General features: G+C 40.6%; 1 protein-coding gene across 3 annotated transcripts in view; it reads left to right on the top strand.

Moving 5' to 3' along the window:
- The window catches only part of Gna14 (G protein subunit alpha 14), a 235370-nt gene that overhangs the window by 127770 nt on the left and 85167 nt on the right, over positions 1-22433 (top strand). The window lies entirely within an intron of this gene.

The following is a 22433-nucleotide window of genomic DNA, read 5'->3' as shown; positions in this document are numbered from 1 at the left end:
TGCAGACTGCTCAGAGATTTGTTTGGGATTTGTTTGTGTTGGGAGTGTGCCTTTTTGGGGAACTATGTGATAGTTTATGAGAGGAGAGCTGATGTCCCAGCAAGCAAAGTGCTCTTGGGATGTGAGGGTGTTAGGCTGGCATTTGCTTCAGGTTCTCATTAATGACTGATAATTCATGTCTCCTGAAGACAAAGGGAAACAAGGAGTGGGGAGGGTACAAGGAGGCAAATGAAATTTCTTGTACTAATTGGAATGGAACTACACAGAAAAATAATACTATGTCAGAGTTGATTTAAAGTCTACATTAGAAATAAGAATTTATCCAGGCATGGTGGGGTCTAGCTATAATTCTAGCATTGGAGAGGCTGAGGCAGAGCAATTGTGAGTTTGAGGCAAGCTTGGGTAACATAGTAACATCTTGTCATAAAATAAAAAAGAGGACTGGAGAAATGGCTCCATGGTTAAGGCACTTGTTTGTGAAGTCTAAGGACCCATGTTCAACTCTCCAGGTCCCACTTAAGCCAGATGCAAGGTGACACAAGTGTACAAGGGCACACATGCACACTAGGTGGCACATTCATCTGGAGTTTGATCACAGTGGCTGGAGGCCCTGGCATGCCAATTCTCTCTCTTTTCCTGTCTCCCACTCTCCTTCACTCACATAAAAAAGGCCAGTCTCTTGGGCTTGTCCCCCACCCCCCAAAAAAAGGCAAGAAAAAAGAAAGAAAAAATATTTTCATTTAAAATAATCAATAGTATGTTGTGTTATAACATGATGATAAAGAAAAAGATTGTCAGATAAGTTCCTCACGAATCCATTGAAAAAGAATTTTTTTGTGGCTGAAAACCCAGAATTTCATGGGCTTTAATATGAATAGCTTTATTATGAACTTGCGGTGCTTGTTCATTTGTATTTTACACAGATGATAGAGAAAGGGTTTTAAAGCAGCCAAGCAGTTCAAATGTTTATTCCTTGGTGTTTCCTTACACAGTAGAACACACATACACACACTGTGGACACTCACACAGTCTCTACAGTGTCACTTCCTTACCATCTTGTCCTTGCAGTTTATTTCTTGGTGGTCCCTTCCACGGGAGAACATGCATGCACACACTCTGTTGCTGTCACATGGTCTCTACAGCATCACTTCCTTACCATCATTTCCTTGCAGTTGCAAAGCCTTTTGAAAGGCAGTGCCTTGCCTGCAGTTTCAACCCTGTCATGTTGAAAGTGTATGAGATGAGTTAGTTCGTAGCATAGCTCATGTCAAGTGATGTGGGACATGCAAAATAAACCATTGAAAGGTTACAGAAGTGACTGATGATCTGTAGAGAACATGCATTATCTTTTTGAAAGCGTGCATTCCCGTGGCTGGGGAGATGACTCAGTGGGGAAGGGGTTGACAGTTGGGATCCCTAGTGCCCATGTGAAATGCCCTTTGTAATAGCATGCACCTGTGATCTCAGCTGTGAGGAGGCAGAGAGGAGGGTCACCAGATCTGGAATGATAGTTAGTCTAGGCAAACCGGTGAGCTCCAGGTTCAGTTTTAGACATTTGAAAAATAAGGTGGAAGCCGGGTGTAGTGATGCATGCCTTTAATTCCAGCAATCAGGAGGCTGCAGTTAGGAGGATCTCTGTGAGTTCCAGACCAGCCTGGGCTAGAGTGAGACCCTACCTTGAAAAACAACAAAAATGTGGAGAGTAATTGAGGAAGACCCTCAGTGTTGACCACTGCCCTCCACACACATACACACATGCATGCATACATGCACACACACATATCACACAGAAAAAGAAAGGATATGGTTCTTTGCTGCTCAGCTTATATACCATGTCCTAGCATTGGGCTTTCTGTGGAAATTTAAGGTTCTTTCAGAGAAGAAGCAAGGTGAAAATGACCTTCTGGTAACTGTAGCTGAGCTATTTCCCCTACTGTCAGTTCTGGGCGAAACCTGGAATCCAGGCATGGGTTTGTCAACAGAACTAGTGGAAGAGATAGTTCAAGTGTAAACCAGCTCTGCTAACCTTGGCAGTGTGTGTTTGGAAAACCTAATCAGATTTAGTAATCAAGGATTCTGGGTTTCTGTTTCTGTTTTATTTTTCTTCATGACCATGGAGGTATCCTGAGTTTATATTTAAACAAAAAAATGTTATGGGGCTGGATTCTCCTGCACTTTCTCCTTTTTCCTTGGCCTTAGTTCTTTTCCATAGATCATTTCCAGTTGTATTAATTTCCTGGGACTGCTGTGGTAAAGTACCCAAAACCATGTGTTTTAAAACAAGAGTGTCACTCACAACTCTGGATGTCAGAAGTCAAGTCAAGTTTGATCAGTGCTAAATGGAGCAGCTGAGAGAAAACCCATTTTCTGCTTCTTTCCTAGAGTCTGGTGGCTTCTAGGAATCCTTTCCATGTGACACCACACATGTGTTGCTCCAGTGTCTGCAAATCATTCCATGGTGACCCCCTTCCCGTGGGTCTGTCATCATGTGGTAAAATCCTTTCTGTGTTTCTGTCCAAATTTGCCTCCTCTTATAAGTTCACTAGCCACTGGATGAGGACCCCATCAATTATCAAGGATGGCCTCATATCAGCTTATTCTACAAAGACCCCATTTCCAAATAAGATTGATTTTGAAGTTCCAGGTAGGCATGACTTTTGGTGGCAACACTATTCACCCCAGTACCATCTGATCTCAAGCAAACTCATGTGTGAAGTACATTCATTCCATCCCAACAACTCATCTCCACATCAACCAAATATGATCCAACTAACACCACAAGTCTCCAAATCAGTTGTCTAAATCAGGAATGAAGGAGCCTGCACATGGTCTCCACTCGGGACCTGTGGAGGAAAGAAGCCAGCAAGCTGTTTCTCACATTTCCTTCACTGGCGGTATTTGGCTCCTTCCTCAGAGGTACATCCCTCTGCTTCCACATTAATGCTCTGGAACTCTTTCTTAGCCTTCAAACTGATGTCTGGGTTGAATCAATTGCTGGAATGGCTGAAGGAGAGACAGAAATTGAGTGGAAATAACACTGGATTGGCTATTTAAAATTTCTGGGTTTTGCTCATCACTCTCTTGTGGGTCAAGGACAGGAGCAGACTGATATTCAGGTCCAGGAGATGAAGTGGTCTGCACTTTGTGGTCCAACAAGCTCTGTGGAAACTGCTCAGCTTTGTATTCATAGCACGGAAAGCAACCACAGGCAATATGGAATAAACAAACAAATGCATGGGACTCACTAGTAAACTTAATTTACAAAACATAAAAACTATGCCCAGCATGTGGTCCATGTGAAATTCACATAGGTCACAACTGGATTTGATATTTGGGTTATGGATAGCACACTCTAGTCTTAGGTGTGCTGGAATCTGATTTCCAGCTGATCAGCTTCGTGCCCATCATACATGCTCCACCTACTGTATAAGCCTACACAGGCAAAAGGAAGTATGTTACAGATTGGATGTATCCAGGGGATGTAAGGTTATCTCTAGACACATTCATATAAAAATAGGACTCATTGTTTCTTCCATGATGTGTTTAATCATTTTTATTCACCCTTTCGCTATTGTTTTCCTGTGGAGCATTATGAATTCTAATTGTTTTCTCTGTGTGCTAGCCCTGATTCTAAATGGGAAGGTGTCACAAAACACCATGCCTATGACATGAAACAAAAAAAGCAATTCAATTTAATTTAATTTGGCTGGATGCGGTGGTATAGGACTGTAATCTCAGTACTTGGGAGGCAGAAGTGGATTGTGAGCTCAAGTATAGCCTGGACTACATAGCAACTTTCAAGCCAGCCTTGGTTACATAATGAGACCCTGCCTCATAAAGTCCAAGGTAAATAACTGATGCTGTACGTTATGCAACACTTCTTTCCTGAGTACTGCAGAACTCAAAAAAATTGGTCAGTTAGAGTCACATGTTGGGTCATGATATACAGAGACATTTATCGTACCAATAACTGTGGACTAACTCCACAATGCACGACCCATTTACATCAACAAGGAGGGTCCAATGGGAGGGGGTAGATCATAGATGAGCCTAAACAATGGTACCAAACTGCCTGTATTTGCTGAAAAGAAAACTAATAAATTAAATTTTTTAAAAAAGAGCCATTAACTGCTTAAACCATCCCTCTAGCCCCTATAATTTTTCTTTATTCTCATTATTATTTGAACATCTTAGCCATCTTAGGTGACCTTGCATAAATTTCTCTTGTAACTATATTCTCTGTGTTAGTCTTTGTTCCTTATTCTAGAATATTTTCTTAGGAATCTTTCAAACCTGTGATTGAAACTATTGTTTTAGCCATAACATTGTAATTGCTATGAGTTATTTCTTATTTTTTTGCCAATACCTTTACACATATGCCCGTTATTACTTTAGATATGTAAAACTCTCAAATCAGAGATTTTTGTCTTATTCCCTGTGTATGTCCAATTATTTCCAGGAACCTTTGTTTCCTCCAAGGTCAACTTCTCTTCTGACCTTTGTGTCAGATGCTTATTTTCCTCACATCCATAGTCCATCTGAAGTTCCAATTAAACTTAAGAATTAAAAAAAAAAATTGGTCAGTTAAGACAGGAATGAATAAAACTTTAATTAGCTTTTATTTCATAATAGTACATTCTTGGTCTGATTTCTTATTGATGAATATTTATTTCTGTTTTCTGTTTCCTGGTATGTGTGTTTTCATAGCTGGAAATACTTTCTTAGAATGTAAAAGATAATTAAAAGTTATTTCAGAAGGTTGCAATGTGTCAGTGAGATTCTTGCACATCTGGGTTGCTGAAATTTTTGTTTACTACTTAAAAGGTTGCTTATTAAAGAAACTGATAGAGGAGATGTAGAGATGGCTCAGTGTTACCCATAAAGCTTAATGACGGAATTCAATTCCCTAGTACTCACATAAAGCCATATGCACAAAGTGGTGCATGCATCTGGAGTTTGCAGTGGCTAGAGGCCCTGGTGTATCCTCCGTCTCTCTCTCTCTCTCTCTCTCTCTCTCTCTCTCTCTCTCTCTCTCTCTCTCTCTCTCTGTGTGTGTGTGTGTGTGTGTGTGTCTCCCCCCTTCTTTTCTCTTAGGTATAGTGGCATATGCCTTTAATCACAGCACTTGGCTGGCTGAGTTCAAAGCCAACCTGAGACTACATAGTGAATTTCAGGTCATCTTGGGCTAGAGTGAGATCCTACCTCCAAAAATAAAACAAAACAAAAGAAATTTATTGAAAATTTAATTAGTTACTCCTTAACAACATGTTTTTAAATTTTACATATAGGGCTGGAGAAATGGCTTAACAGTTAAGGCACTTGCCTGCAAACCCTAAGGAACTGAGGTTTGACTGCCAGAACTCAGGTAATCCAGATGCACATGGTGGCACATATGTCTGGAGTTTGTTTCCAGTAGCTAGAAGCCCTGGTGCACCCATTTTCTCTTTCTCTTTCTCTCTCAAATAAATAAAGAACAATAACATATTTAAAAATAAAAATTAATTTAAATTAACATTGATTACTTTCTTATGCTTTGTCTGCTTTTTAAAAAATATTCTTTAGTTTTTAATGTATTTATTAGAGTCATAGAGAGAGAGCAAAAGTGAGAATGGGTGCTCCAGGGCTTCCAGCCACTGGAAACGAACTCCTGACACATGCACCCCCTTGTGCATCTGGCTAGTGTGGGTCCTGGGGAATTGGACCTGGGTCCTTTGGCTTCGAGACAAGTGCCTTAACTGCTAAGCCATCCCTCCAGCCCTGATGTTTGTTTTTTTTTTTTTTTTTAACAAAAATGTACACATGTATCTGTTTACTCTACTGATAGTCCTTAATTTTTATGAATGTTTCTCAAGTGTGTTTTATGATCATGTAGGAATTTATGACACCTTGAATAAATATTACAAAGGCATTTGCTCATGTTATAGGGCTCATCTTTCCTTGTACATGTATGTCAGAGAGTGTTATGTTATGTCTTGTGCTGTGTGGCTTGAAAATGCTTCTGTGGCCTGCTTGGAAGTAAAGTGGACCTTTGCAAAATTTCTTGGAATGGCTTAGAAACAGAGCATCAGTCTTCTAAGGGCAAAAGACAGCGTTGCCTGACTTCTCAAAAGCCTTTTGTTTCTGTACTCAGTACTTTCTAGGAAAAAAAAAAAAAAAGCTTTACCACTAACCTGGATGCCAGCCCCAGCTTCTTTCCTGTACTCTCTCTTGGTGGAATCTTTAATGTGCTGGATTTATGTTATACTGGCATGGAATTTAACTAAATTTAATGATAAAGGCACATCACAACAGCAAAATAAATAACCACTTTACAACTTTTTAGAACTCCTTCCCATTTTTAGTTTTGAAGTAAGGGTTCACTCTATCTAGCCCAGGCTAGCCTTGAACTCAAAGCAATCCTACTATGTCTGCCTCCCTAGTGCTGGGGTTGGAAGTGTGAGTCACATGCCCTGTGATAGCTCAGCTGGTTGAGCAGAGGACCATGGACTGAATAGAGATGTGAGCCACCTCCCAAATAATCACAAGCTTTTAAAAGAGACTTAATGATTAAACAATAGAGGGATGCTTTTGCCTGCCATTCTACTCCAGATATGCAATCTAGAACACAATGTCCCTGGAAGGTCTGAATTCTTCATATTCTCATTAGGAACTTTTGCTGAATCCTAAGTCACCTTTTTAATACCAAAAAGCCTTTGATTTTATATATGTTCATTTGTGTACACATAGACACATCTATATATTTATATGTACACACATATATAAATATACATACAAATATGCATATATCATCTGGCTTAAGTTTTAGGCTTCAAATTATGGGAGGCTGTTTGAAGCCTGTGTGAAGGAATTAAGCACAGTTTAATAAAAATTATAATTTATGTTTCTCTTTTAGTAGGAGAGTTTCTCAGGACTTGGGGTATTTTAAGGCTTCTTTATTTAATTTTTGAATTTCTAAAACATCTGTTTAAATATGTTTTTCAGTCCCACTTCCTTGTCCAATTTGAAAAGTCATATTCTGCATGAACCTTTGGGAACAGCAAGGCTAATGTTCTGCCTTTGGCTGCAGCTCAGGGTTGCTGGTTCTCTGGCAAACATTAACCTCAGAGCTCTGCTTCCCATGTCCCTTTGGATATTAAAAATCACACAGTATACTTTTTTTCTTTACTGAGAACTTGAAGTTCTACCTGTTTTCATGTCAAGAACAATAACAAATTTTCTAGTATAATCCTGACTAGAGCTTTTCCATGCTTCCCAATATTTCTCTTCTTAATCAGGATTTTTCTTAGAGTGAGCATTGCTGACACTGCAGCTTGAAATATGTTTGGAAAATTAAGAATAGGATGATTAAGAACAAGCTTTCTTTTTCATCAACATCACAAGCAAACCTCACTGCCTCTAATAAAGCCTGATTGGAGAATGAAGAACTTTGAGGAACAATGAGATTGATTTGACCATGAAAACATTAGTTTGTAAAAGTTACAAAATATTCATTTCTTCTCTTATCTCAAAACTAGGTATGAAGTTATCCTCAGAGAAATTATTGTGGTTATTTGGTGGAAGTAAAAAAAAATCCTATAAGGTTACAGTTGAGAAGCTACTGTGTGACTGGGGAGATGTCTCAGGGGGTAAAGTGCTTGCTGTGTAAGCATGAGGACCTGAGTTCAAATCCTTAGTTCCCACATAAAATGCAAAAAAAGAAAACTAATAAATTAAATTAAAAAAATAATAAAGGCAGACACAGAAACACACCTAAAAAAAAAAAAAAAAAAAATAGAATGAGGTGGAGAGTGGTTGAGGAAGGCACCTAAAGTCAACTTCTCCACATGCACCGATCCATCCTCCATCTTCACACACACACATGAACACACATTCACATGCACATATTAACACAACTTTGCACACGTGTGAACACACACAACATGCAAAAACAGAAAAAGAGAAAAGGAAAGAAACCAGTGTGAGTCTCTGAGCATGTCTTTATTCATCTAAGCTGAGAGAAATGCTTGTCCTTAGCCTGTTCCATTATAAATCTATGAATACTTTGTGATCCTACACACATGGGACACATGTAAAATGTGCTCCCCACCACTGAACACTCTCTAGTGAACAGTACAAGCATTGGTAAAATCCACTCATACAATCCATGTTAGACTCCCAGCCCTTCCCAGTTGCTTCTCCTCAGGTTTTGTACTGCTGGAGTGGCAGGGGCATGGTGGTAGCTCAAAGGCTGCCTGCCCCAAACCCCAGTGGCTTCACCCATGAGTGAATGCCATAAACATGTGCCCAGAGCTAAATTACCCCCATGGGGTTGGCCTGGAGTCCTGCCCAGGGATCTGGTATTACTGAATTTAGAACCTAGGGTCCTAGGCCAAATACTCTAGAAAGCATCCTTTCTGCATTAAAGTAATAACAAATTCATTGTCACGGAAGGGTTGCAAATGGAACACAGTTACAAACTCCAACTGAAGCAAGCTGTTAGAAGGTTTCCTGTTTGTTTCATTAGTAACCTACCTTTAAAGCACAAGCTGCGTTCAGTGGAAGACTACCATGTTTGTTCTTTGTACTGAGACTCTTAGAAGCTACTGTGGTTGCACGTAGCTCTATGACATCGTATCTCACATTCTTTGCATTTCTATACTTGAACTGAGCTGAACTTCATTCAGAGCAATGTAAACTAATGTGAAATTATTTTTGTACTTATCAGTTGCTTTGCACTTTACCTAAATCATTTTTGTAAAACCATTTGGCACCTTTGCAACTAGAAGAAAGACAGGGGTGCACTTGGCCATTTGTACTGTGTGATTGGGAAATCATTTGCCTATGCATGATTGTACAATTTATTAAGGATAAAAGACAATTGGTTTTCTGAAAAAAAAATTGAAGTTATGGTCATAGTATGGATTCATCATGTGTTGGTAGCATGCTTTCTCTTATTATCCCTGCCCCCATTCTCCTGGGGGCCCTCCTCAGTGGGATTGCTGGGTTATGTGTTGTGGGAGCAGCAGTCAGATATAGGGGCAGGGGTAATACTGCTGTGTATGATGTCCCAACCCATGGCTTTCACAATCCTTCTGCCCCCCACTTCCACAAAATTCCCTGAGCTTTTGTGGGTGTGTTTTAAGTCTACTTCAGTGCTGAGCTCTTAGGAACCTCTGGATTTCTGCTTTGGTAGGTGTTGAGTATCCTCAGGGTCTGTCTCTGTTGCCCTGGTGCCAATTATCAGGCTCACCATGGAAACAGCACTTTTGCTTGTCTCCACAATTAGTCTGTGGTTTCAGCTTGGGCTTAGCTGATCTATGAGGGGTAGTTTATCTCCTTTGGTCTTGCTACCTTCTGAAAAAGAAAAATAGATTCTCCAATGGAGAGTGAAGTCAGTATAGGTTAAATTAGATAAGCATTATTTATTTAGGGAGAATCTGATGGGTCTAGCCTCTCTTTTAGCCAAAAACTCATGGGAGCCTGATATTGGCGAGCATAATATTTGTCTGCATAGGATTCTGATCTGGTTCCAAGTTCCAGATATGGGTTCCTTTCCACTGAGCAGATCTCTTATCCAATCAGAAAGCCATTGGTTACCCACAAAGACTGTGTGCCACCATTGCACTGGTGTGTGCTTCTTGTCAGGCTAGTTGATTCTGAGCAGCTTAGACCCCTGCTTCTCACACCATTGTTGGCCACTTTCCCCTGGTAGCTCATGTAGTGCTTTCCAGCCCTAGATGGACTAACTGACTGGGGACTTGCTCTTTTTCAGATTTGAGCCAAGACTCTCCATGTTCTGTGTTAGCTGCATATGGTATCTTCAGCAATAGGGTTTTACTTTTTACCTCAGGCAGGCAATCAAGTCCTTTGACAGAAGCCTTGTTTTGGGGCCCTCATAGATTTTTCAAAGAGCACTTCTAGTTTTTAATTTTTTTTTAAAAATTTTATTAACATTTTCCATGATTACAAAATATATCCCATGGTAATTCCCTCCCTCCCCACCCACACACTTTAAATTTTTTATTTATCTTTCATAAGCATACAAAGAACTGTGTTTCATTATGTTGTATTTCAAACAATTTTTTTTCTTTCTCTTCCCCACTCTTCCCCTCACCTTGTGCCTCCACATATTAGCCCTTCTTCTTTCATACATTTTTCTTGTTTCCCTCTTAACCCTATCACTTCCTGTTCCTCTCTCATGATTATTTGATTCATAGTCTATACTTAATGCCATTCCTTGATTTACTTATAAACAAATAGTGAAAATTAGATTCTGTATAAGAAAAGAACATGCCATTTTTCTACAGATTTCACAGCTTCATTTTTCTTTACAGCCGACTAAGACTCTGATGTGTATAGTACCACGTCTTCACAGTCATCAGCCATGGACATCTAGGTTGATTCCATTTCCTGTTATTGTGAATAGAGTGGCAGTGAACATGGATGAAAACGCCTCTAGTTTTAAATCGTTTACTTAAATGATTATTTCAGTGACTACTTAGTTAAAAGAAATGAGTTGGCAAAGGCCCATGATGACAAGAACAACTCCCTTGCATTTTAGATGGCTCTCTGTTAATTCTTTCCCTTCAAGCTGTGGTCAGTAACAGTGGCTGCATGAACACATGCACGCAACACCAACATCCTTGCATGGTGGCTAACAGTTATCCCAGAGGCCCTGAACACCTGCTCCTGTGTTTGTATCTTTGCTTTGTACTGACAAAGAATGTCTTTGGTGGTGAGTTGGGAGGAGGCTTTCTTTCACATTGTTGCTATTTCATCTCCTTCCCCTTCTATTCTTCTCCTCCCCCAGCTTACTTCTCCACTTCTCCCATCTCATGATTTGGGTTTGTTGATGTGTTGAACACCTGCAGTGTTAATTATTACCCACTAAGAAGAAAGTCTTTCTTTCCAAGGTCAAGTTAGCTCTTTGGCATGAAGTTGTATTCCTGTCATGATTTTTACCCTGGAGAATCTCCAGAGCACTGGTGTTTCTATTTCCTTCTCTACTAAGGAAGAGTCCTCAACACTCAGGTGGGGTTTTACTGTTCATCTGAATGATACCATTTCGCTCCTCAACTCTGGAACTGTGATATTGGGTGAGAAATGAGGAGTGTATGTGGTCTGCTTCTTTTTCCTTAGAGAAATATGTGGCAATTCATAATAGCACTTATGAGCTGCAAGATAACCAGGAAGCCTCATACAGTTCCTGGGTTCAAAGCTTTGGAGGACTGGAGAGATGGCTTAGTAGTTAAATCACTTGTCTGCAAAAACCAACAGCCCAGGTTCAATTCCCCAGGACCCACATGAGCCAGATGCACAAGGTGGTACATGCATCTGGAGTTGTTTTGCAGTGGCTGAAGGCCTTGGCATGCCCATTCTCTCTCTATTGCCCCTCTTGCTCTCTAACAAATACAACAACAACAACAAAAGATTAAAAAAAGGAAAAGCTCAAAATTTTTTTTAGAAAAGAAGCTTGGGATAGAATGAAGTTGGTGCTTTGGGCTGTGTTTGGTGAACTGCAATAAAATCCTGTCAGAATTAAGTCTATGGTAATGACTCTTAGCTAAATGACCAGGCAATGTTTTTGGAATCTTGGACAGAGCATGGAACTGAGGGAATAGCAGCCTGTTTATGAGCTAGAAACTCAATAGGATCAAGCTGGGGTTGTAGCTCAGTTGGTAGAGTGTTTCCTAGTATGCACGTGGCTCTGGGTTCAATCTCCAGTATTGCATAAACGAGGTATAGTGTTGCATGCTGAGAATTCTAGCACTTGGGAGGTATAAGAAGGATAAGAAGTTCAAAGTCATCCTTACATACATACCAGGTTCAAGCTTAGCATGAACTACAGAAAACCCTCCCCCAAAATTAAAAACATATGTAATAATCTATTGACCAACAAAGTTTTAAAGTGATTTAAGAATCAAACAGAAAAGCAAAGCACTTGGTGATTAGCATATTTCATGGTGGGAAGTGCTGATATTTCTAGCTCATCACTGGAGTCATGAGGCTCCCTGGTTAGCTAGTCTAACCAAAAAACAGGAGCTTCAGGCTCAGGGAGAGACTGTGTCTCAGAGAAATGAGGCATAAGAGAAACAGAAGAGGACACCTGCTGGGCATATACAGGGGCACATGCGGCTTCTTGCTTGCACATGTGCATGAAACTCACACACACTATATATATTACATACCCAGACACACCCCAAAATTTATTAAAAATGACTAAAATTACCTTAATTCCTTCAACAATGACTTCAACTTTGCACTATTAATTCTTTGGAGTGGGGGCATCTATCATCCCCATGGCCTTTACACTGCAAGCAGCCAGTGAGTGGACTTCTGTGGGAAAGATCTGTCCTTTGTTGGCTTTGGCCGATACCCTTGGAGTTGAACAATGAAGTCTGTTCCAGTGAGTGAAGCAAGAATTGTACCTGTGCCTTTTGTAGCTATGAAGCTGAATAACCGGCAAGTTACTGTTCCTCCCAGACATGCTTCTTTGTTTAAAAATAAAGGAAGAGGCCAGTTAGTCTACTTTTCCTACTTAAGGAATGGGGGATTCCATTATAGAACTGGAAAAAAATACACTGAGGATATTTTGGGATTTTATTAGATTTTAACACCAAGAGGTCATCTTAGGAAGGATCTTTTATCCTCTACTCACTCTTGCTTTAAAAAAAAAAAAAAAACTTTTTTAGATGAACAAAACAATGTCTGGTAGGTACCAATTACCTTGTGATTGATCTTGGAGCCCAGTGTCTGATGTTGTTGAGAAATCTTTTTAATGTAGGAAGAACCAGGTACTTTCTTGGCTTGAGTAGTCTGAGACCACCCTTCCCACAAAGACCTGCTTCATCACTTTTATATCTTAGAATACATAGACATAGACATAGACATAGACACAATTGGTTTTGCCACTTTGAAGAATCTTGACCAATCCAGGTAGGAATAAAAACTAGTATATTCATTTTGGACCAGTCTGGTAGTTACTCACAATGCAAAACACAAAGGTCTATGTGACCCAGCAATTCCAATCCTAGGCATATACCCAAGAGAACTTAAGACATATGTTTATACAAAAGCAAATGAATGTCTGTAGGAGCATTGTTCATAAGAGCCAGTCCTACAAATAACACAAATGTCAGTCAACTGATGAATGGATGTGTAAACTGTGATATGTCCATATGCTGGAACATTATTTTGATGTAAATGTTAATGAAGTATGCATGAACATCAAAAATATTATGTTAAGCCAGGTGTGGTGGCACACGCCTTTAATCCCAGCACTCGGGAGGCAAAGGTAGGAGGATGACCGTGAGTTCGAGGCCGCCCTGAGACTCCACAGTGAAATCAAATTCAGCCTGAGCTAGAGTGAGACCCTACCTTGAAAAAGCCAAAAAAAAAAATTATGTTAAATGAAGAAACCAATCACAAAGTACAAATATTATATATTTATTTTCTATGAAATTGCTGAAATGAGTAAATCAAGACAGGCAGAAAGATGATTGATGTAGGAGTTAGTAAGAAGGGAGAGTAACTGTCAATATGGTTCCTTTTGGGGGTGGTAAGCATGTTCTAAAAGTCACTGCAGTGGTTATACAACTCTGTGAATGTTCTAAATACCAACGAACTTTGTGCTAGCCACTGTAAGAGGTATATTTATTGACAGTGAACTACATCTCAGTAGCACTTTACCAGAAATAAAGACAACTAAATTTCCTCACTGGGTATATGAAGAACACTTAGTGTATATGTCTTACTATGTTGATGCTAAGTTTTGATCATCTGATAAGCTGATTGCCAGCAAATCTTAACACTGCGGGAGCGCCTTGCTTTCTGGGTAGTAACACTAGGCTGGGTCTGTAGTGTGCGTACATCTTGTTCTTCAACAACTTGACAACTGGTGGTGACACCTGCTAGTAAGATGCACTGCAACGATAATGCCATTTGATAAAAGATTTTATTTTTATTTTTATTTATTTATTTATTAGAGACAGAGAGAGGGAGGGAGGGAGGGAGGAAGGGAGAGAGAGAGAGAGAGAGAGAGAGAGAGAGAGAGAGAGAGAGAGAATGGGCACACAAGGGTCTCTAGCCACTGCAAACAAAATCCAGATGCATGTACCACCATATGCATCTGGCTTACATGGGACCTGGATAATCGAACCTGGGTCCTTGGACTTTTCAGGTAAGTGTCTTAACTGCTAAGCCATCTATCCAGCTCCATTGATGTCTTTTTTTTTTTTTTTTTTTTTTGGTTTTTTGAGGTAGGGTCTCACTCTAGCTCAGGCTGACCTGGAATTTACTATGTAGTCTCAGGGTGGCCTCAAACTCACTGTGATCCTCCTACCTCTGCCTCCTGAGTGCTGGGATTAAAGGCGTGCAGCACCATGCCCAGTGATGATGTCATTTTTTAATAGTCAGATTTTCTTACATTTATTATCTGTCACTTTTATTGGCAGTATGTATTGTCCCCCCCCCCACCTTGCTAACAGGTCTCTAAATGTAGAATAATTACTTTTGGCTAAGTATCCTCCAAAATTTGGGAGCAAGAACTTAGATATTCTTAATACTGAATCATAGGAACATTATTCTCAATAGTCAAGTAGTAAGGACCCAGGATAAACCAAATGTGGTGTATAAATACAGCAGCGTATTACTCCACCTTAAATGAAATGAAGCACCGGCTACAGCATGAATGAATCTTAGAATATTAAGCTCAGTAGAGCAAGCGACACAAGGAAGGACAAATACTGCATGGCCCCCTTGTAGGAGCACCCAGAGGAGCTCATAAGGGTGGAAGGGAGCATTGCAGTTGCCTGGGAATGGGGAGTGTGAAGTTGTTATTTATCGTTGGGCATGGAGTTTTAATATGTAAAGATGGAAAATTCTAGAGCTAGATGATAGTAATACAATGTGCTCAGTGCCACTGAACTGTACACTGAAGGCAAAAAGCAAACAAAAATTCCATCAAAGTAGAAGAGGGACTAGCTATAAAGAAGGGATTTGCTGGAAGAGGAACAAGATATGAGGGACAAAATACATGGGATGGGATTTTCAAAAGACATTATGCACATGTTTGAAAACTGCCAATAGAAAAGTTTTTAAAAATTATAAACAAGAAAAAATAAATGGCAAAGTTTTTTTGTGTGGTTTTTTTGAGGTAGGGTCTCACTCTAGCTCAGGCTGACCTGGAATTCACTCTGTAGTCTCAGGGTAGCATTGAACTCATGGTGATCCTTCTGCCTCTGCCTCCCATGTGCTGGGATTAAAGGCGTTTGCCACCATGCGTGGTTAAATGGCAAGTTTTATGTTAGGTACTTTTTAGTACCAAGAGATCTCACTAGGTTCACATTTATTCTTATTTCAATATATCAACATAATTGCTCTTTTGATAGTAGAAATGGTCCAATATGAGCCTTGTCAAACTATTTCTATGCCCTGTATTATTCATTAAGTATTGTCATGTATATTGTCACATGCTGTTTCAGGACAACTTGTACATCTCCCTCCCCTATCTTGAATGCAGCCATTTCCCCAAGGAGACCTAGTTCCTTCCATTGAGAATATGTCAGAATCCAAGTCCAGAGGTTAAGTGAGCTCATTGCTGCCTCACTACTATATGGTTCTTGCCCTTCTGTAAACAGAGCTAAGAAGACCTATGCATGCACTCTTATACACAGGAACATATACACAGCACACTGAAACACATTCCTCTCCAGTATAAATTTAGCACCACCGTTCTCCCATCTTGTTTTTGCCTCAGACCAATTTTATGTCTCTTCTCCCATAATGAAGCCTAGTTCACAAGAAGACCAACACCTTTACTCTTTTGCCATCTCCTTTACTAAACAGACAAGATTTATGTTCCCCCACATCACAAAGCACCTTAAGACTCAGAGAATAAAATCCACATCTTCTGACTCTAACCAGTGCTAAATAAACATTCTGGCTGCATTTCCCATCTTAGTAGATGAGGGGGTGTGTGGCTGAGATAATGGTGGTCACTTATGTTGGCAGTGAAGAAAGAAAGAGATCAGGAGAAAGAGCTTAGATACAAAGTGAGTTTTACAGCATTTCAAACTTTTATATAACTAATTTCACTAAACAAGACTGAGGGCTAAGGGAAGAATTAAAAGAAAGGAAATGTTCTGTTAAATCCAACAACACCAGAATGTGGTTTTCTGCTTGTTGGTGTACATTTTGTGTTTCCTTCAGCAATAAATAGTACATGTGGTGAGATTCAATGAAAACAGCGGGCAAGACAGCTGGTTTTTATGATCCCTTTCAGATTCTGTGTGGGGAGGGGCTCAGTTGAACTTAGCTCTGATGGTGACATTTTCTCAGATGTGGCATTTGATCCAGCATACATGCACTACATGGTTGTTCTTTGAAAATGCAGAATGATTTATTTTTAAAAGGTTCTCCTGCCTTTGGAAGAAGACCAAATATCTCTTTCAAGTTGTGGAAATAACTTCCTTTTGAGACCTAACCTCGTCCTCACCCCAGTGAGCAACTGGAAAGCAGACGCCTTTTATTACTTCAGCAGTCTGCTTCCCCTGCAGGAAAGCCCATATTCTGATTTCTAAGAGGGGCTGAGCTGGAAGCTATGGTTGTCTACAGTGCAGGGGTCATAATGTGGCCTGAAGACTTAGCAGTGGTGTGACTCTCTTCAATATCGAACTGTGAAATGAGAATAAAACTTTGTGCTTTTTTCATTTACAAGTATCCTGCGCATAAAATGAGGTTGCAGGTGGCTTATGGGAAATTACAGTTCTCTAAGCATTCTGATAATGTTGGGGTAAATAGTTTGGCATCTTGGACAGAAGATGCCAAAAGCCCCAAGGAAAAGCAGCTCCTCATATGAGCCTGAGGTTTGCTTCCCAAGCTTTGCTGCCTGGCATAGTGGCCACTAGTCCTGGGCGCCTGGTAGCCTGGGAAGGCTGTTCACTCGATGACTGTAAAGTAGAAACTACATTTGAAAAACGTAGTGTAGATAAAGGCAGTTGAAATATCACATGAGTAATTTTATATTGATTCCCTTGTAAGACCCCCAAAACGAGGACCCCACACTCTGCCCGGATATGGCGACACCCCAAATCACTAACGAGAAGCGGTCTTGACGCAAACTGCAAGAGGATTTTATTCCAAGCGCGCTGGGGCCCACAGTCGTACACCACGCAGGGGTAGAGGACTGCAGAGCCCCGAATGCAGGAACGGGACAGTTTTTATAGGGTTTCTAACAAAGCCTGTGCATTAGACCAATCAGTCTCCTATGACCTTGGTGGTCTGAGGCAAGCTGCTACGGCTTATGGTGCGGGCTACTAAGGCTTATGGTGCAGGCTATTTACAGAAACCAAATAAGTGGTTCACTTCATTATTCATTTCCCATCCTTGAGGGCTATCTCATGCCCTTTTTACCTAGTTTTATATTAGGAGCAGGCTCTGATATAATGAGAAGAGGGATTTTTTACTTGCTTTCAACAGAGAGTAAAGCCTGGAGTTTGAGGTATGCAGGGGCCCGCTTAAACTCCCTTTGGAGCATGATAGTATTTCTGGGCTTCTGAATTCTTGGGCCTTTCACCCTTTGCAAATTATTGAGATATACTGAGTTAAAACACATCATTGAAATAAGTTCCCTTGATTCTTTTTATGTTTTTAATAACCACTTAAAAACTTTGCACATGAGTCTGGGGAGATGGCTCAACAGTTAAAGGAGCTTGCTTGCACAACCTACTGGCCATGTTTCAATTCCAAGGACATGCATGTGAAGCTCATTGGGCATTTGTTTCCAGCAGGAAGAGACCCTAGCATGTACACACATGCACACACATACAAGCATGCATGCACAAGCAAATAAATCTTTAAAAAATTTTTAACTAATGGCTCTCATCATGCTTCCATCAGTTGTATGGTATAACCTATTTCACATGTGACAAAGAGGAGGAGAAGGTATTTATTACCATGGAGGAGAATGTATTTGTTCTCTTTAACCTCTTACCTAGTTAAAGGAATGTTGTATTTCAAAGCTATGTGTAAAAATAAGATAGAAAGTGTGGCCTTTCTTCTAGCTGTGGTCCTTTCTCCATTTGGAAACCACATCTTGGCACATGTCCCTCTCTTTCATGTCTAAAGAGTTCTGACTAAAGGTGCCTCAGAATTTTCTAATATATTCCTAATTCATTCAGACACCCATATATTAATTTTATATCTTTAAGATTCCTGGTCCGTAAGGAGATTAAGGAGATAGTTGGCCACACAGACCTGATGATTTGCAATATACCACTATGGGCCCTAGCCTGGAGTGTGGTGTGAATGTAATTGGGATGAAAGAAAAGCCACTAATACTTAGTTTGGCTTGGACTAAGTTATAACTTGATTACTCATTCAGAGAGGCTTTGCCAAATTTATTTAAAGAGATTAAAAGATAATAAACATGGAACTAGTGTTTTTGAGCTCATGCTCCAAAAAGAACTTTATTTTAAATAAAAATTCTTTCTCCACTAGAAGGTGTGTACTTAGGCTCTCATATTAGTCATTTGCCAGACTTTCTGTAAAAGCAGGTTGCATTATTTATTGATAACTGATGTATCTGAATCCTGCCTTACATCAGAGGAAGAGCTCCGCTTAAGACTTTCCACTTTCAAATGCACATCTCTAATTCTACACCCTCCCAGGCATCTATGAGCACAAATGATCAGGAGCTTTTAGCTTCAGGGAAGCTAATAGATTAGAACTTCATATCTGCGAGGCTTTCAGAGTGCCACAGCTCAGGCTGCAGAGCCTCCTCCGACACAGGACTTGCAGTGAACATGAGCTTGTTCTTCACATTTTAAAGAGAAGCCATACTTTTGTAGGCTGATTGTTTTGGTTAGAAGCAGTTATGGTAATGATACTTCAGAAGATATTTTGCCTCTTTAAACTTGTCTGGCTTTTAGCCTTTGGAAGACTCTGTGTGGTCTTGGGAGGTAGCTTGTCAGGCTGAAACCTTACAGAAAGCAGGTTCCCTGTGAGACAGTTCTTATGAAGCCGAGATGTAGTTTGTGTAGACTAGAGCAAGTGATCACTATTTAAGGATTTAAAATATGACAATGTTTATTAGCACCCATGAAAAGAATTTATGATGGAAGGTGATAAAAAAAGATTCGTTTTCGTTACTCATCACTGGAGTCAGATATGATGGAAATTGTTTAAATTCTTAGTTCTTGCATAGAAACATTAACACAAGTGAGTGACAATGCCTTTTGCAGTGGTTAACTTGAGGCCAGAACAGGTATGGAGGTGAGAGAATCTCACTAGAGGTCCCTGTGCATGCTTGCGTTTATACATGTCCCATCTGTTGCTTTCTGCATTAGTATCCTGGCACTTGGGCCTGAGTGGCACTGACTCAGTCAAGTCAGGTATTAATTATATTTCCATAGAGCATTTAAAGAAAACTGATGCCAGCAAATATTTCATGGTCAGAGGAATGGGAAGGTAGTGAATGTAATGAAGGACACTGATATACATATTTTTAGTCATTTTTCTGTTTTTAATGTTTTGTGTATATTGTGTGTGGGGGTGTGTGTGTGGATAGGTACATGTTTGTGTATGAGAGAGTATGGACTCACATATGCCATGGCATGTGTGTGGAGGTTAGAGGACAGTTGTTAGGTCAGTTCTCATTAAGTCAGAGCTTATCTCTCTTGGTCTCCTGTGCTGCTGGTCTTTGCTGTACTTGCCATGAGGTTCTGGGAAAATCTCCTGTCTATCCCTCCCATCTTGCCTTCAGCATGCTGGGATTACAGAAGCCTTCCATGGCTTCTGGCTTTTACTTGGGGTCCGGGAAGATTGAACTCAAGTATTCAGGCTTGAGTGATAAGTAGTTTATCCATTGAGTATCCTCCCCAGCCCTCATTCTTCATTTAGCACTTTCTCTCTATTTCTTTGGGATGCTAAATTGAAGTTTTATTGTTTTTTGTTCTTTTGTTTTTTAGGTAGGCTCTTATTCTAGCCCAGGCTGACCAGGAATTGACTAGGTAGTCTTGAGGGTCCTCGCTATCCTTGGGGGTCATTGGCCACTGACCTCCTGGGCTCAGGAGGAGTTGGGGGGAGCAGGGAAAGTGAGACAGGCAATGAACCATCTGGGAGACAGTCTGATGGGTAGCGCTTTGTCTCCTTTATTCCAAAGGGGAGTGGGTTTATAAACACTTGGGAAAGGTTGAGAAGGCGCATACAGACTATAAGGCGATTGGATTCAGAGGTTTATGGTTTGCTACCTAATTGGCTGGTGTTGGAAGGCAGAAGGTGTGAGGGAGAAGTTGCGAGGGAGATAACAGAAGCCGGGAGAAAAGCTAAGTGACTTCAGCCACATATTGGATGGCTATTGGATAGCAGCAGGGAGACTGTTTACTACATGTAAGAGTCTCTTGGGCAACTGGCCACAGGGTCAGGAACTGTTGGGGGGAGAGAACCTTAGACTATGGAATGCTCAGGTGCTTTGGGATGGGGGAGGGCCTGCCCATCTATTTCCTCTGGGCAAAGATGAGGCACACTACAACCTTGTGAGAAGGGAGGGCCAGCTCCAGTGCCAGAGTGGGTTCCCCAGGATAATGCCAGCTGTAACCCCCACAGCCCAAGGTCCCCGGCCATGTCCAACAGCCCAGGCCAGCTTTCTCACAGTCCCAGCCCGTGTTTAGTAATGTCCGACAATGTCTCAGGCTGGCCTCAAACTCATAGCAATCCTACCTCAGCCTCTCAAGTGCTGGGATTAAAGGTCTGTGCCACCACACCCAGCAAAACTTTTAAGAAGTACTTGGTTCTGTACATCCCAGCTTTGTTCACTATAACAGCATCTGTAGGGCCTCTGCTCTGTGCTGCTTACCTTTTACATATTTGTCTCTGCCTAATGTGCCTTGAGGATGACCTCATGGGCACAGTTGACCCAGAAGGACTGGCCTTCAGAAAAGTCACAGTTTATTTGGTAATGAAGAAGAAGTGGAAGCCGGGTTTGGTGTTGCATGCCTTTAATCCCAGCACTTGGGAGGCAGAAGTAGGAGGATGGCTGTGAGTTCAAGCCCACCCTGAGATTACATAGTGAATTTCAGGTCAGCCTGAGTTAGAATGAGACCCTACCTCAAAACAAAACAAACAAAAAAACAAAAAAATAAACAGCAAAAAGAAGAAGAAGAAGAAGAAGAAGAAGACAGAGTTTTAGAATAAAGTTTATAATCATGTAAAATGAAATCAGCTTTTAAAATCTGAAAGTTCTGTTTAGGAGAACAGCATTGCAGTGGGGCTGCTTAAAGGTATCAAAGCTAAAAGCTGACTTACTTAACTTGTCTTATACCATCTAGTGCTTTCAGTGTGATTGCAGAATTCTCCATCAAGCAGTATTTTCCTAGTGTCCTCCCTAATCTGGAACATACTTGACATTTGCTCCTCCCACATCATGCCAAAGTATCAAAAAATTCCACTCATGTAATTCCTCACAGCTGTTTTCATTTCCCAATCAGTTTGTGGATTTTGCTGAATACTTGTTTTCTCAGGAACCTTCCTAAGCTGGGGAGGTGAAGAAGTACAAAGACAGTTATGACTGTCCAGGGTCTCAGTCCAGGGCCCTGTACCCTAACCAAAGTCAAAAAGCCCAGAGGAATTCATGCACTAGTTCCCTTCTTCATCGTTGTGTCAGGATACCTGACAGAGCAACTTGAAGGAGGAAAGGCTTGTTTTAGCTCACAGTTGGGTATCATCTGTCATGCCAGAGCAGCTTAGTCTGGGCCTGAGGAGGCTTGTAGCACAGCTTCTCACATCTTGTTGGATGATGAAACAGAGGCCCATAACCTTTAATAGAGGATATAACCCTCAAGGCCCACCTCAAGTGGCCTATTGCTGCTAGACCCTACAGCCCCAAACAGTACCATGACCTGCGGACCATGTGCTTAAATGCATCAGCCAGGAACAGTTCACATTCAAACCATAGTAGCTTATCAGTGGCCCTGAGATTGGCCATAACACTGGGGCAAAAACCAAATTCAGTGGTGTCCTCAGTTGAGACTCAAGTTTCAGACCCAAGCAGTGGCCTTCCTACAGCCAAGACATATTAAATTTTTTAAAAATATTTTATTTATTTATTTATTCATTCATTTATTTGAGAGAGAGAGAAAGAGGCAGATAGAATGGGTGCACCAGGACCTCCAGCCACTGCAAAGGAACTCCAGATACATGATATAAGATAGTAACTACAATTAACAGTAATATGATACATACTTTATAGGGAACAAAAGATAAGAATTTGAAGGTGTCCAGTACAGAAATGATAAATTATGATAAGGTATAAACTATATACATGTGCTGAACTCCAGATACCTTGTACATCTGGCTTATATGGGTCCTGGGGAGTCAAACCTGGATCCTTAGACTTTGAAGGCAAGTGCCTTAACTACTAAACCATCTCCCCAGACCTAATTTTTTTAATTTTAGAG

This window comes from Jaculus jaculus, chromosome 1, assembly GCF_020740685.1.
Source record: "Jaculus jaculus isolate mJacJac1 chromosome 1, mJacJac1.mat.Y.cur, whole genome shotgun sequence".
Lineage (NCBI taxonomy): Eukaryota > Metazoa > Chordata > Mammalia > Rodentia > Dipodidae > Jaculus > Jaculus jaculus.
Note: the sequence above shows the minus strand (reverse complement) of the source record. Positions and strands in the feature narration are given on the sequence as shown.